Source organism: Protopterus annectens, chromosome 17.part0, assembly GCF_019279795.1.
Source record: "Protopterus annectens isolate FY-2018-M chromosome 17.part0, PAN1.0, whole genome shotgun sequence".
In the NCBI taxonomy this organism is placed as follows: Eukaryota; Metazoa; Chordata; order Ceratodontiformes; family Protopteridae; genus Protopterus; species Protopterus annectens.
In genome coordinates, this window is record NC_056751.1 from 331,330,294 (window position 1) to 331,346,327 (window position 16,034).

Sequence of the window (16,034 nt, forward strand, 5' to 3'; positions counted from 1 at the left end):
CCTGTTTGAGCTCCTACACATTCATGTAAGCTTTTGAGAATCTGGGGGAATGTCATTTAGTGTTGATAAATGTGCAAAAGCAACCTTTAAAGCAGGAAAACTGCAGCACCAGGAAAACATCAGTTTGGGACAAGAATATGATATAAAAGAATTTGAGCAAGAGGGAGTGTATAAATATTTGGGAACTGATGAAGGATCAACAGTAAAACATGAACAGATGTGATTAAAAGTAAGAAATACTTTGGAAGACTTAAATCAATCCTGAAAACAGCACTGACATCTAGGAACAAAATCCAAGGCATAAACCAATTTGCTCTTCCTGTACTAACTTACAGTTTTGGAGTGACTGACTGGCCCCAAAACATGTTGGAAAGATTATATAGGAAAACAATAAAGAAGCTTCATGCTCACCAAACGATTTATAAAAATCAGTGCATAACAAGATTATATATTCCCTGTTCCGAAGCAGGGATGGGCCTCCTTGAAACTGATTACTTATAGAGATCTGCAATCATGGTACTCCACACATATCTGCTGACCTCACAAGACCCAAACGTAGTGAAAGTTTTGAAATATGACAAGAATAAATCTAAGATAACTTCCCTACTTAATCTAGCAGAAGCATATCGGCGTCAAGCAGGAATGGAAATCAAACCTGAAGTAGATAAAAATCAGGCAGCAAATGAATGTGCTAAAAAACAAAATACAGAATATAAGGTGAAGGCCCAGATGAAAAGCAAGAAATGTGGAAAATGCATAAATATAGTTGCAAGTATAGAAAACTTCTGGAAAAACCTCATGTTGATCAGGAACAAATGCAGGAATGGTTAAGGAGAGGTGAATTCAAACCATGAGATGAAAAGTTAATGTTGGCGGACCAAGATAGTGGCCTATGTACACACTGGTTTACAAAGTCCATTGAACATGTGGGAGAAACAGACAAATGTAGGTTTTGAAAAACTGAACTGGAAACAGTTGCACACCTCGTTGCTTGTTGTCACATACTAATGGCAGAAAGACTGTATACTGAATAGCATAATAATGTGGCAAGACTGTTGCACTGGGGATTGTGCAAACATTATGGTACTGAAGTGGCTGAAAAACACTGGAAACATAAGCCACAAAGAATCACAGAAAATTATGAAGTTTACATCACATGGGATCACCCATTACCAACAGTTCAAAAGATAGATGCTAGAAAACCAGATATAGTGGTCCATGAAAAGAAGACAAAAGTAGCATTGATCATTAAAATTGCCACACCCAGTGACTACAGTGTCTTGTGTACACAGAGACGCAAAGTCATAAAATATCAGGATCTGCAGGCAGAAACGAGAGCAATGTAGAAGAAAGATACCCAGACAGTTCCAATAGTGGTAGGATCAGTGGATCTTATAAAAAAAGAATCTACAACTGTATTTAGATGTTACCAATACATGTAACCCCATACAAATTGCAGAAGGAGTAATTACTAAGCGCATTTCGGGTGCTGCAAAAAGCACTTTTGGCTGACATCAATGACTGAAACAATACTAATTTCATGAACTTTAACCGTACTTTGCCTTAGGAATGGGATCCATTTCCATCATGTTATTAGAAACCCAAAAGATTTGGAGAAATTAAAACAAATATTATATAGCAGCATAACGTTTACTAAAGATCCAAGCCAAGACAGGAATAAAAAAAGGAGATTCTGTTGCTAGAGATGACTACAATTAGGGGTACAGAGAATAGGCAGGAGGTGGTTGGAATTTACTCGAGGAAGATGGCAAAGGAAAAGATGTAAAGGGAACAAATAATTAGAGAGGAACAAGTAATACAATGGGAATAGGCCAAGAAGACATCTGGATTGCAGACTAATGATTGCCTTCCCTATCAAAGACAGATATCAGAGTATAGACAAATTGAAAGGGACAGGGGAATCCTAAATGAATGACTTGCACTGGTTGAGTTTTTAACCAAATCTAGAAGAGAAGTTGCTGTAAAAAAAGGATAATTAGTAGAATGTATAAGATATGCTGCATGATAGCTACAGGAATCAATTAGAGGTGGTCAGAAAAGATTGGGAAGAGAGCTTAGATAAGCAATTCACAAAGAAACTATGGAAGGACACAGGTCTGGTTTCTAAATATGCAACAAAATCTAGAATATTAACAATTTTTGCCTTGAAGTGTTTGCATAGTGTAAGCACACTCCAAAGAAGGTTTCCTCAGGTTGATGGTAAGTGTTGGAGGTGTAATGGGGAAGAAAGAGGTACCTGGGAGCATATGTTCTCACAATGTAATGAGTTGGCAGACTTTAAAAATTCCCTACAGAGTACTATGTCAGGAATACTGGGTGAGCAAATGAGTGTAACTAAAGAATGATTTTCGAAGCTGGGATACAGGATTTGAACTGTTTAGACATAGTAAGACCTTGTTAAGTTTAATTCTGGTGGCTGCCAAAAAAACTATTACTAGAAAACATAAATCAAAGTCTAAACCAACTACACCTGAAGTAGTAAACATAGTAACAGAGATAAAAGAAGAGGAAGTAGAATCCTTAGAAAATAGTAGGAGTAAATTACATAGAAAAAAATGGAAATTACGGGAACATGCAGAAAAATGTTTTGGAGGAGAATGAGGTTTAAGAGAACAACACAAGCTGCAGGTTAAGCGCTTTCAACTGAAGAAATCAGTCTTCATCAGAACAAAGTGTTGATGAATACATTGTGTATATATAGTAACTGTCAATTGTAAATTCAAAAAATTGCGCCAAAACTTTTAAAGAGACATTATTAAATAACAATATGTGGGAATAAAAGTGCTACCTAATACATATAAACATAAGCTAAATGCTTCCTTATAACATAAAAAAATAAAAAACAATACCAAAAATTAATACAAAACTAAACTCATTAATTAATTCAGTTGTGTTAATAAATGAGAGTGAAGCCAATTCTTAATGCCTTGTAGTAAAATGTACTGATATTGAATAAATTGAAACAATAAGATAAAAGGAATTAAAAGACTTGCCTACCTAATATATTGGTGTATCATACAGCGAATGAACTAATATTATTATATATAAGCCTAAAAATAATGTAGAATATATGGACTATATATAAAAATAAATTTATGATTGTTAAATAGTAATGAATAATAATAAATAATAAAATAATGGAATAATAGAATTAAACAGCAGAAAAAGACCTTAATATATACTGCCCTAAAACACATATATTATTTAAAATCTTAAAATTATTATATGTAAAATCTGTAATATCAATGATACATATTAAATGAATATAAAAAACTATCATACAATATAAATAATCATATAAATATATAAATACATAAATATATAAAAATATATAAATATATGAATATATAAATACATATACAAAAGATAGCTATAATATTAGAATCAATATAAATAGCTACTAGTGTAGCAATAAAATCAAATATAATAAAATAAAGTTAAAATGACATAAGGAGAACCAACTAACCCACTTCAAGGAAGGGTTTGATACTAATATACTCATTAAGGCCTGGGTATCTAGTGGCATCTGTTCTTATTTGCCATATACTTTCCTTAAGTGCAAGTCGTGCTTTCCAGTTCCCTGAGTATATAGTTTCATTGATTTGATCTATAATACTAAATAAAAAGCCATGTTGCTCTCCTTTGTCTGCAATGTGTCTATATAGGGCATTATTTTTATCTTTCTTGCGTATTTTGTAAAGATGTTCATAAATCCGCTTCTTAAGCATCCTTTCTGTCTTACCTATATAGAAAGCGGTGCAAACTTTACATTTAGCTATATATATACTATTTGTTTGCTGTTGCAACTTCTACCTATGCTTCTGATATCAGTGTGGTTTATATCAGTTAATCGAAATTTCTCCATGGTGTTGATATGAGAACATTGATTACAACATCCACACTTAACAGTTGTCTTCTTACTTCTTATAAATTTATCCTTTTGATTATCTGTGTGTTCTAACATTCTTTTTATATTGGGTGCCACTTTATATACAATAACTGTTTTTTTACCTAGGACACTTGTAAAATTATTAGCATTAATGATGTCCCAATGTCTAAATAGTATTTCTTTAATATGATGTACAAAAGGAGAGTATGTTAAAACACATACTCTGTTAAAAATGTTAGTTTCATCTTTTATTATAGTTCTTACAGGCTCCTGAATTCCTAACAAGGGTTTATATTTGTGTCCCCATTCTGAAATAACAAATTGAGTAATATTCTTGAGAAGCTTTTCAGGATAGCCTCTAGTTTTGAACATACTGTATAACGTAGTAATGTCTTGTTCCATCACTTCCTTTGTGGATGACATTCTGGCAATCCGTATACATTGTCCCTTGACTACATTTTTGAACATAAACTGTGGATGATTGCTATCATATTGTATGTAGTCATTAGAAAATGTTGGTTTTCTGTAAATTTGTGATGTATACCCTGTCTGTATTTTTTATAAATGTGTCAAGGCATATGATATTTCTTTCTTATTATAACTATAAGTAAATTTTAAGAAATCCATAGTAGTATTAAGAAATTTGATAAATTCCTCTATCCTATCTTCAGTGCCCTTCCATATAATAAACAAATCATCCAAATATCTAGCATATGATACTACTTGATTGTAGTATGTACTCTTGAATAAATATTCGTTTTCCCATTCCAACATCACCATATTTGCGAAAATCGGGGCGCACGAAGCTCCCATAGCCACCCCGATTTTCTGCCTGAAGAATTCACCTTGAAAAATAATATAGTTGTAATCTAGAACAAGAGACATCATTTCTGTAATAACACATATTTTATCCCAACTATAACCTGAATATTTTCTAAGACTGTTGGAAAAAAATTCCAGTCCTGTCTCTTTGGGTATACAGGTGTAAAGATCGACTACATCTGCAGTAATAAAAAAATAATCTTGATTCCATTTGTCTGTAGTAAGGCCATTCAGAAAACTCCAAGAGTCTTTCATGATGTGGGGGACAGCTTTATATATGTGTTTTGTCCATGTATCAATAAGTATACCAATATTAAATGTTTTAGACTTGGAACCTGAAATTATTGGTCTGTAGGGTGGATCTTCAAGAGACTTATGTGTTTTTGGTATTCCCACTATTTTGGCCAATACAGGATAATCTGTTCTAAGAAAAGTATAGATATCACTAGTAATTCTATTATCTATTAAATATTCTTCCAAAATAAGATCAATTCTTTTATATCCTATATTAATTTCGTTTAAAGAAATGACCTCATAATTTCCCGACTCATATAGTAATTTATGAATTTTATTATTATAATCCAACGTATAGCTAATAACTATTCCGCCCCCTTTATCGGGCTTCATAATACGGATATCTTTATTCTGTATAATATTATTTAAACATCTTCTTTCTTTCTGTGTTAAATTATCCTTTAGGCTGTAGTGTCCGCTTTCGTTTCTATGTATATCATGATTCAACCAATAGATATCCTTATTTACCATCTTTTCATAACTACTCACTACTTGATTACTCACAGGTACATACATACTTTTTTTCTTCAATTTAGGAGGTGAAATAATACCTCTAGTACCTTGTGTAGAATCAAATTGTATAGCTAAATTAAGTCTCCTGCAATACATCTTTATCTCTTTGATAGTATCTACTAAATTCGTGCCTACAGTAGGAATGAACTTCATTCCCTTACTCATCAAATTAAAAAATTCTTGTTCTATGACAATATCTGTATAATTAAATACATTCAATCCATTATAGGTAATCACTATCTGTTGTGTATTCTCAGCTAGATCATGACCATGAATAATACTATTGTCTTTTGTTATAGCCTGAATATGCACATTTCCATGAATAATACTATTGTCTTTTGCTATATCCTGAATATCCAGATTTCCACTAATATCAGTACTCTCTATAGAAAAATAAACTGCATTATTACATTTATGTAAACTTGATTTACTTGTTTGCTCAAATGTATACACCGAACTTGACTTCCTAATGGAGACTGTATCTTTGTCTGTAGAAGGAATTAATTCCATTTGTTGTGGGGGTAGTTGTGTTTTGGTGCTGGAAAAAATCTCCCTCCCCGAAAATGTTCTTCTTTATTATTGCTCCTATTTCGATCTCTATAATGTACTCTTCCACTATGTGTATAGTCTCTCCTATCCGTTGGCCATATGTAGGCTCTATTGTACTCGTAAGCCTCAATATCTCTAACTAACTTCCTATTTTTCCTTTCAAAAATGTTAGTAACTTTCTCTTGTGTAATATCAAACTGTTTAAAATATAAATCTTTCCATTTATCAAAATCATGGTGCTTAATAATGATATCATTCATATATTCTACCTCATTGCTTAAATTAATCATTTTTTCGTCATTTTATTTAATTAATGTCCTGAGGTACAACAAACCAAAACTATCAAAAAGTTCATTAAATTCTTTTTTCACTTCTTTATTATAATCAATGCCCAAAGGTAGCTTGAAAAATCTAATACCCTTGGGTACTACTTTAGTGTTGAGACATTTAGATAGGTAGGCAATGTCAATTTTAGTGTTTTTATACTGTAACAATTTCTTACCAAAATTAAAAATCATTTCTCTCAAACTATTGTGTTTAAAATCAGTAATGTTAATGTTCACATTCCGGTCCCTATTGGACCCACCATCAAAATTAAAATCATCACATAAAAATTGATCTATTAATTCATTATGTATGTGGTAATCCACACTGGCATTTACATTACTTTCACCATTTGTTTTATGTAAAAACCTTTGTTTATTGTCCTTAATAGGACTAGATATATGTGTAACAGTACCTTTGTTTTGTCCTTTATCTTTATGTTTCACATTGTGATACTGTTTAGTAACTTGCTTTTCTTTAGGTCTTGCTCCCGTTTTAACATGGTTGAATTCCCTTTCTTTACAGTTCCGTAAAAAGCTAAAATCAAAAATTAAGTCTTCGTTGGGAGATAATAAACCAAGTCTCTTGTTAATAATTTGTCCATGATGACTCGTAGGGGAATGAAAAACGTTGTTGGGATCCTCTGCACATAAATTAGGCATATCTATACACGTATCATTGTGCAGATCAATAACAGAATTGTCCTTTAATAAACACGGCATGTCCAAATCAGGAGTGTGAACCAATACTCTAGAATGCTGCGAATTAGTTTTGTAAATCTTTGTACATGCTGGTTCAAAATTGCCATCGATACCCTTCGGACTAATCTCTGCTGAAGTGGGGCTAGCCCCGATGGATTGGGCATGTGTAGCGTGGACTCCCTTCACGCTGTGAGCACTTCCCGTTGAGCTGACAGGTTTTTTATATTCCGACAAAAACTCCGTAAACATGGAAAATAGTTTATGAACCTCCGTCTGCAATGCTGAAACGTCTGCTCGAATCTGGACCAAATCACCACTCGACAATGAAGCTGGCGTTCCTTCCTCACTACCGGCCATATCCTTACCACCAAAAACTCAAAAATATGCTAGATGCCACAACAATATAACTGAAAACAGGATACTCAGTGCGAAAGAAAGAACGCTGCTCATACGAGAAGAAACAGTTTAATCCACATATACCATAGAACAACACAAGCTGCAGGTTAAGCGCTTTCAACTGAAGAAATCAGTCTTCATCAGAACAAAGTGTTGATGAATACATTGTGTATATATAGTAACTGTCAATTGTAAATTCAAAAAATTGCGCCAAAACTTTTAAAGAGACATTATTAAATAACAATATGTGGGAATAAAAGTGCTACCTAATACATATAAACATAAGCTAAATGTTTCCTTATAACATAAAAAAACAATACCAAAAATTAATACAAAACTAAACTCATTAATTAATTCAGTTGTGGTAATAAATGAGAGTGAAGCCAATTCTTAATGCCTTGTAGTAAAATGTACTGATATTGAATAAATTGAAACAATAAGATAAAAGGAATTAAAAGACTTGCCTACCTAATATATTGGTGTATCATACAGTGAATGAACTAATATTATTATATATAAGCCTAAAAATAATGTAGAATATATGGACTATATATAAAAAATAAATTTATGATTGTTAAATAGTAATGAATAATAATAAATAATAAAATAATGGAATAATGGAATTAAACAGCAGAAAAATACCTTAATATATACTGCCCTAAAACACATATATTATTTAAAATCTTAAAATTATTATATATTAATAATATATTATATTAATGGGGAACATTTTTGAAAAGTAAGTTTCATGTCCTCATGTTAAACAAATCCCAGTCTATTTTATTTATACCAGGTACAGGCAACAATCCTGAAGCTTCTTAGGAAAAACAGAATATCACTAAAGATCCCCTATATAAGAAGTTCCCCTTCATACTGCTTTTGATTTATAAAAATGTATATATATCTCAATAGTTACTCTGTCCAGAGGTATAACAATATTTCTAGTTGGTACTTTTTTTTGGTATACATTCATTTGATCGGTCGGTGGATGGCCAACCTGAAATGTTCGAAAGCAGTGCAGCAAATTCTCCTTATTACGAATGCAATATATGCAAAATGCGTGGTAGTGCTTGTTGAGGTGGTAGAGTGGTCGGAAATGTCACATTCGGTGTTTTGTGCGACATTCTGACTGTTCGCGACTGTGAAATTGACATTCCAACTTGGCGTTACACCCGTTCGAGGTAAGTGTGGATGCTCAAGTAAACATATTCCCTTTTTTTTAACTAATACCAGAAAGATTGTAAAAGATGGCAAGAGTCTACTGCAAGGTGAGTTGGAGATACTAATGAAGGTTTAAAAGAATGGTTAAAAAAAGCTAAGCAAAACGTTTACAAGGAAAGGAATCAGAACTTCCTAACTGCACTGTGGCTTCATTGTTCCCTTAGTTATCAGTACCAAATATTTGGTTACCCACCTGAAATGAACGTTTACAGGGAAATTAATCTGAACTTCCTAACTGCACTGTGACATTATTGTTCCCTTAGTTATCAGTTCCAAATATTTGGTTACCCACCTGAAATGGAAGAAGAATTTCCTGAAGATGTCCTTGATTTCTTTACTCTCAATGCTATAGTAACCCTCACTAGAATATGTCTCTGTGTCCTCACATTCCTCAAAACAAGTTCCAGTAAATCTTTCAGCCCTTCCCTCAACCCCTCTTATCACTACCCCCTTCCTTCCTACATCCCTCATCGGTCACCCCTCCACTCCTTTTTAGTGGCAGAGCAAGCATCAGCTATCACAGTTGTTCTGCCTTTAGCAGTACATTCACAGGTAAACAAAAGTGTCATACTTAATAAAAACAAGAGAGCTAGACTGGCAGCTTCATTCTATCTCTCTCTTATCACTATGAATAAGGCCATTAGGGTTTTAGCCATGCTGAAAAAAAGTCTCTAGGCTAGCAAGCTCTTCATCTTACACACACAAAGCTGTGCTGCCACAGATCTTTCTCCAGATCTCTGTGGTTTGTGCAAAGGGAGTAGAAATACTCCCATTATTTATAATGAAATATCAAAAGCCATATGACATCTGAGACTGATCCATTTTCTTTAGCAGTAGGACAAAGTCCCAAGCTGATCTTCTTAAGGCGATTCTCATGGATGTATGCCTCTAACTAAGGTGGCTCCAAAAGAAGGTATGGATCTAGAGATCACATCTAGCATGTAGTATCATGTTAAAGTATTCATTGTGATGCCCCTAGAGACTGCATAAATATCAGCTGATGAACTTCTAAAAACAGACTGTGAAGTAACTATGTCTCTGAATGTGTCCTGGGGGTTCCCTATTAGAATCCTGAAACACTATAAGCCTGAAAGTCAAAATCCTGAAAACTAATGACTGAAAATGCAAAATCTCGAAAATGCAAAATCCTGAAAGTCAAAATCCTGAAAACACAAAATGGACATACTGACGTCATTGTGGCTTTGCTATTGTTAGCCCTGTGGTGTTAGGTCATGCGTTGGGTCCGGGTAAATGTGCGGTTGGTTTTATGTTAGGGTTAGGGGCGGTATAAGTGAGTTAGGGTTAGGGCGCAGGTTAGGCATGTATGCAATAGTGACAAATATTGGGGTTAGCGGTTTAAGTGAGTTAGGGTTAGGGCGGTCAGGTGAGTGTCGATAGTGACGGACCTTAGGGTTAGGGTTAGGGTCAGGGTCAGTTGGTAGATATTAGTGTCTTTATAGTGACATATTTGCATTATTTGTGTTTTCAGGATTTTGACTTTCAGGATTTTGCATTTTCGAGATTTTGCATTTTCAGTCATTAGTTTTCAGGATTTTGACTTTCAGGCTTATAGTGTTTCAGGATTCTAATAGGGAACCGTCCTGGGTACCTCAGGCAGAGGTTTAGGTAACTTTTGTAAGAACATTTTATACATTCAGACAGTGATAATTTTGAAAACTCTCAGAAACAGGAAACAAAAAATTGAAAATCTTTATGAACAGCGTTAATTCTGCCAAAAAAAAAAAAACTTGAGTTGTCTTTGAAAAGCTGTGCAAAGTAACAGACATTCTCCCATACAATAGTAATTCGGGAAGACCACTGCAGTTTGGTAGACCAATTTAAATTAGTTACATCGCTTCAGTAGTAACCTTGGGAATGAAAGGAGGATTGGTCCTTATGGATGCTCTGTCCTTGTGGTACACCAAGTAAGGAAGGTTAAATGATAAGGCCCCAGCTCTAATATTCTACTGGCAGATATGAAGGCAACATGAAAAGAAAACCTCCTGCACGGCAGCAGCTGCAAGGCTCAAGGAACATCAGCAAACAGGAACAAAAAATGCAGAGCCAGCAAACGGTGACTATATAAAATTGTATTAAACAAAAATCACAGCATGTTAACAAAAACAAACCGGTTTTGGCTGGCAAAGCACAGCCTTCTTCAGTGTACAAAAAAGTTAATGTGAAAAACAGTGGCTGCATATATACAGATAGTAACAATCCTATTGGCTGACGATCATAGATGTTCATTAAGTCCCGGTGGGAACAAGCCACCCAGTCTAATTATCCATTTCTTTTCTTTTGCATTTAGTATGGAGTGCCATTGACATTTATTAGCCCTATTGCCAGAAATCATATCAATAATGATAAAATTAAATTTACTGGTAGGATGTGCTAAAGTGTGTTTATACAAAGCATTATGTATCTTTTTTTGTTTAATGTTGCTTTGGTGCTCAGAAATACGAATCCTGAGAGGTCTGGACGTTTGTCCAACATAGAAAGCACCACAGCTACAAGAAGCTAAATAAATAATCCAGTCACTGGAACAGTTAGAAAAAAATCGCAAATCAAAAACTTGTGAACAATTACGAGTAGAGAATCGTTTGGACTTTTGGATATATTTGCAATTATTACAATGTCCACATGGAAAACAGCCCTGTAATGGTTCCCCTGTCAATGTCGTTTGTGTCAAATCAAATGATTTGTTATCCCTATGTTTGTAATGACTGAAGAAAGAATTGAGATTCTTCCCTTTCCTATAGGAAAAAAGACAACTTTCAGGAATGATGCTGTTTATCTCCATGTCACATTGTAAGATATTCCAATGTCTCCTCACACTTTGAATGAGGCGATTTGAATTACGGGCAAATGTAGTTGTAAATCTAAGAGGTTGACCAGTTGAGTCAGTGTGTGTCTTATATGTTAATAGATCACTTCTGTTCAAGGAACTGACCTTATTACTGGCCATGGCAATGTGGCCACTTTTGTAACCACGGGATCTAAATCTGTTGGTTATATCTGATTTATGTTTCAAATAGGTGCTTTCCTCAGAACAAATACGTTTAGCACGTATGAATTGTGACTTGGGGATGTTATGTGCTATGTGGGGTGGATGATAACTAGAGGCATGCAAAATTGTATTGTATTCCGGAAACTTCCTATATATCTCAGTAAATAGTGTATGATCAGGTGCCCTCTGAATTAGGACATCCAAAAATGTGATAGTTTCCTTATCATAATTGATGGCAAAATGCAAGCCCCATTCATTATTGTTTAAATATGTCACAAAGTCCAATAATGAACCTTCATCCCACCTCCATACCAACCAGACATCATCAAGATACCGTCTCCATATATCAATACCTGCCAAGAATGTGCTCCTCTGTTCATCATAGATTATGTGTTTCTCAACAAACGCCATAAAGAGATCAGCATATATGGGGGCAAAGGATGCCCCCATCGCTGTCCCTTTGGTTTGCCAAAAGCATTGTTCTTTATAATAAAAAACATTGCTAGTAAGGACATATTGTGCCAAATCCACCAGAAATTTATTGAAGTCAGAACTATATAAGTTAGAGACTTCAAGCCAATAAGCCAAGGCAAGTAGCCCATCCTGGTGTGGAATATTGGTATACAAGGCACTTACGTCTAAGGAACATAAAAGCCAATCTGGATCAAGGTGTGTGTCAGAGACAATCTGTAAAAAATTAGTTGTATCTTGTAGGCGTGATCGAATGTTGGGAAGCAAAGGCTTCAAATGCTTGGTCAAAAATAAAGAGAGAGGTTCTGTGATATATCCCTTACCCGATACAATGGGTCTGCCAGGTGGATGAGAAAGATCTTTGTGAATTTTTGGCAGGAAATATATGTATTGGTTAATGGGATCATCAACTAAAAGTTGATTCATGATATCATCAGTAATGATAGCCTCATCTCTTGCTTGTCTTAAATATGTCTCAATCTGTTTCCTAAACATGTGAGTAGGGTCAATAACCATACGTGAATAGTATCTTGCGTCATTTAGTTGTCGCAATGCTTCCTTATCATAATCAGCCCAGTCTAATACAACCACAGCACCACCTTTGTCAGCTGAAATTATCACAATTTCCCTGTTATTTTGAAGTTCAAGAATGGCTTGTCTTTCATCAGAAGATAGATTATTGTGTTGTAATGAAATATCAGAACCCAAAAAATGCAAGTCCTTAAGTACACTGTTCTGAAACTGCAAAACCATCTGATGCATAGGTGGAGAAAAGTTGGATCTATGATATATGAATCTGTCATAATCATAAGTACCATCACTATCACCAAAAAACAACTTCAAATTTAACAGACGACAAAAATTCACAACATCCTGTGCAAAAGATTCCTCTGACACAGTGAAGCCTGGAATAAAAGAAAGGCCTTTATTTAACATTCTTAACTGAATAGGAGAGAGTTCAAAGCATGATAAATTTAAGACATTGTAGCATGGAGTTGTCATTTCGCCAGAGCAATGTTCAAAAGACCCTGAATGTTCTCTATTTCTACGATGTTTCCGTCCTCCCCTCCTGATTTTGGGCCTAAAGGGGTTAACCTTTGTATTCTTTTTGGGGTCGGTGACTCTGAGACTGTTGTGGCTTCATTTTCTGTGCCTGATGAAGTGTCCTCAAAAGAGGATGTTGTCTCAGTCTCCTGCCTTTTTAATATAGATCTGGGTCGTTTCCTTTTATTAGTAGATTTAAAAGGAATAGGTGAAAACCTAACATGTTTGGAGCTAGACATAAAAGGATTCCCCCTCCTATAGTCTTCCTGGTCCCTGATAATTTTTTTGTTTTTTCTGGATTTAAGTTCAGTGTCCAACTTGCGTAAATCAGAAGCCACCTTGTTTAGTGAAGTCTTAAAAAATGGTTCTTTCTCATAGATTACCAATTTGTTGACTAGAGTATTGATTTCCTCTAATTCTTTGTCAATGGCCCTGTTATGGAACTTGAGCAGTTCAACAACAAAAGCCATGGTAGCTTCTTCTTGTATTTTGTTCCATTTTGAATTGAGTTCCTCATCCGCATTGGTAACATGGGGAACAGTGCGAACACGCAGTCCCCTTGGGGTGATACCCGCAGTCTGGTAAGCATTAAATAACTTACTATGCCAAATATTGGATCTTAGCGATCTAAGATGTTTATTTAAGTTTCCAAAAAGTAGTCCACAATTGGATTCAGAATCAACCAAATCGGACCCCCCAGTGTTCCCTGTGGATGACCCAAGTCCGAAGACCTCAAGGTCCTCTCTGTCAGAAACCAGCCCCCGAATGAAACTGGAGAAATCCATAGTTCTGAGAGATAATATTTTTTGCATATATCTTATAAGTCTAAGAGATAATATGTAAATTACCCAAAAAACAAAAAAGAAAAAGGAGATGGGGAAAAGCTGGTAAAGCTGATACACCGACAATAATGGCTCAAAAACAACCACGTCAATGTATACACAAATATAAATGGATATGAAGGCAACCAAAAACGAAGCCCTGAACAACATATTTTTCAGATCTGCTGAAGACACACTTCATAAAAAAGTACAGTTTTGTACCTACCATAAATGTAGATGTTCGAAGATCCACATTGCTGCAGTCCTTAAATATGGGTAGTCCGCTGTCCTCGGTCGGCCCGAATACCAAAGTATTAGGCTGACGTCGGTCAAGGCACTTAAAACTGACATCAGGACGTCAGGGTACAAATGCGCATGACCGACGTCATATCCTCAGTCTTTTCTTGCCCCAGATGTCAGAAGGCCCTAAAAAGAAAGGCCAAAGCCAAAAAACAACCAACCACCCCTGCACTAAACATATTTACAATATTTACAATATTCACAACCCAAACCACCCAACCACCTCTAACTACAGAGGAAGGAGGGAGGGTGGACTGCAGCAATGTGGATCTTCGAACATCTACATTTATGGTAGGTACAAACTGTACTATGTTCTTCATCTCACATTGCTGCAGTCCTTACATATGGGTAGAATCCCAAAGCAGAGGTAAGGGAGGATGGCAAAACTATAAAGCATTAGGAGCTGCCAAAATGCCCTGTAAAATTGCAGTGGCAAAACCAGCCCTAGATTTAGAGTAAAGTGGAAGGTGGTAATGTTTAGAGAAAGTATGCACTGAACTCCAAGTAGCTGCCTCCAAAATATCTTTAGTAGCCACCCCTTAAAAAGCTGTAGAAGTGGCAGTAGCCCTAGTGGAATGAGGCCTAATCCCAGCTGGAATCTCCTTACCATGATGGGAATAACAGAAAGCAATACAAAAACCAATCCACTTAGAAATAGTCTGCTTTGAAACAGGTTTGCCCTGAGAACCCAAAGCAAATGAAACAAACAACTGCTGAGACTGCCTGAACCCTTTAGTTCTGCTCAAATAATATCGCAACTGTCTGTGTATATCCAAAGTGTGCAAAATCTTTTCCCCTTTATTTTGGGGGTTTGCATAAAAAGTAGGCAAATGAATAGTTTGGTTTAAAGCCACACTAGAAACCACTTTAGGCATAAAGGAAGGGTTAGTACGCAAAGATACCCTGTCCTTGTGGAAAATTAGGAAAGGCTCAACCGCCATAAGGGCCTGTAATTCAGAAACCCTTCTCGCAGAGGTAATGGCCAACAAAAAAGCAGTCTTCCATGATAAATATTTCAACTCGGCAGTCGCTGCAGGCTCAAAAGGTTGTAGAGTGAGTTTCTCCAACACAAAATTGAGATCCCAAGCAGGAGTAGGAGCTCTACGTGGGGGTCTTATATTCTTTGCCCCTCTAAGGAATTGCTTAAACAAAGGATGAGAAAATAATGGTGGGTCACAGTCATAGTGAGCAGAAATTGCTGCAGCATGAACCTTAATAGAGGAGAAGGACAAACCTTTGTCCAATAACTCAGTAAGGTATTGAAGAGCAACACTTAAATTAGGTTTAGAAACATCAAAGTCCTTTGCTGTACTCCAAATTAAAAATCTCCTCCATTTATCAGCGTAAACTTTCCTTGTACTAGGCCTCCTGGCCTCCAAAATAACATTCAAAACTTGTAGTAGAATATATGGACTATATATAAAAAATAAATTTATGATTGTTAAATAGTAATGAATAATAATAAATAATAAAATAATGGAATAATGGAATTAAACAGCAGAAAAAGACCTTAATATATACTGCCCTAAAACACATATATTATTTAAAGACTTAAACCTCGACACGGCTATTAATAGGACGCGCTGGAGGGATAGATTCATCACCCAAAGACTCCCTATGCTGTGGAATAAAATCCCGGTATATGTGAGGCAGAGCACCTC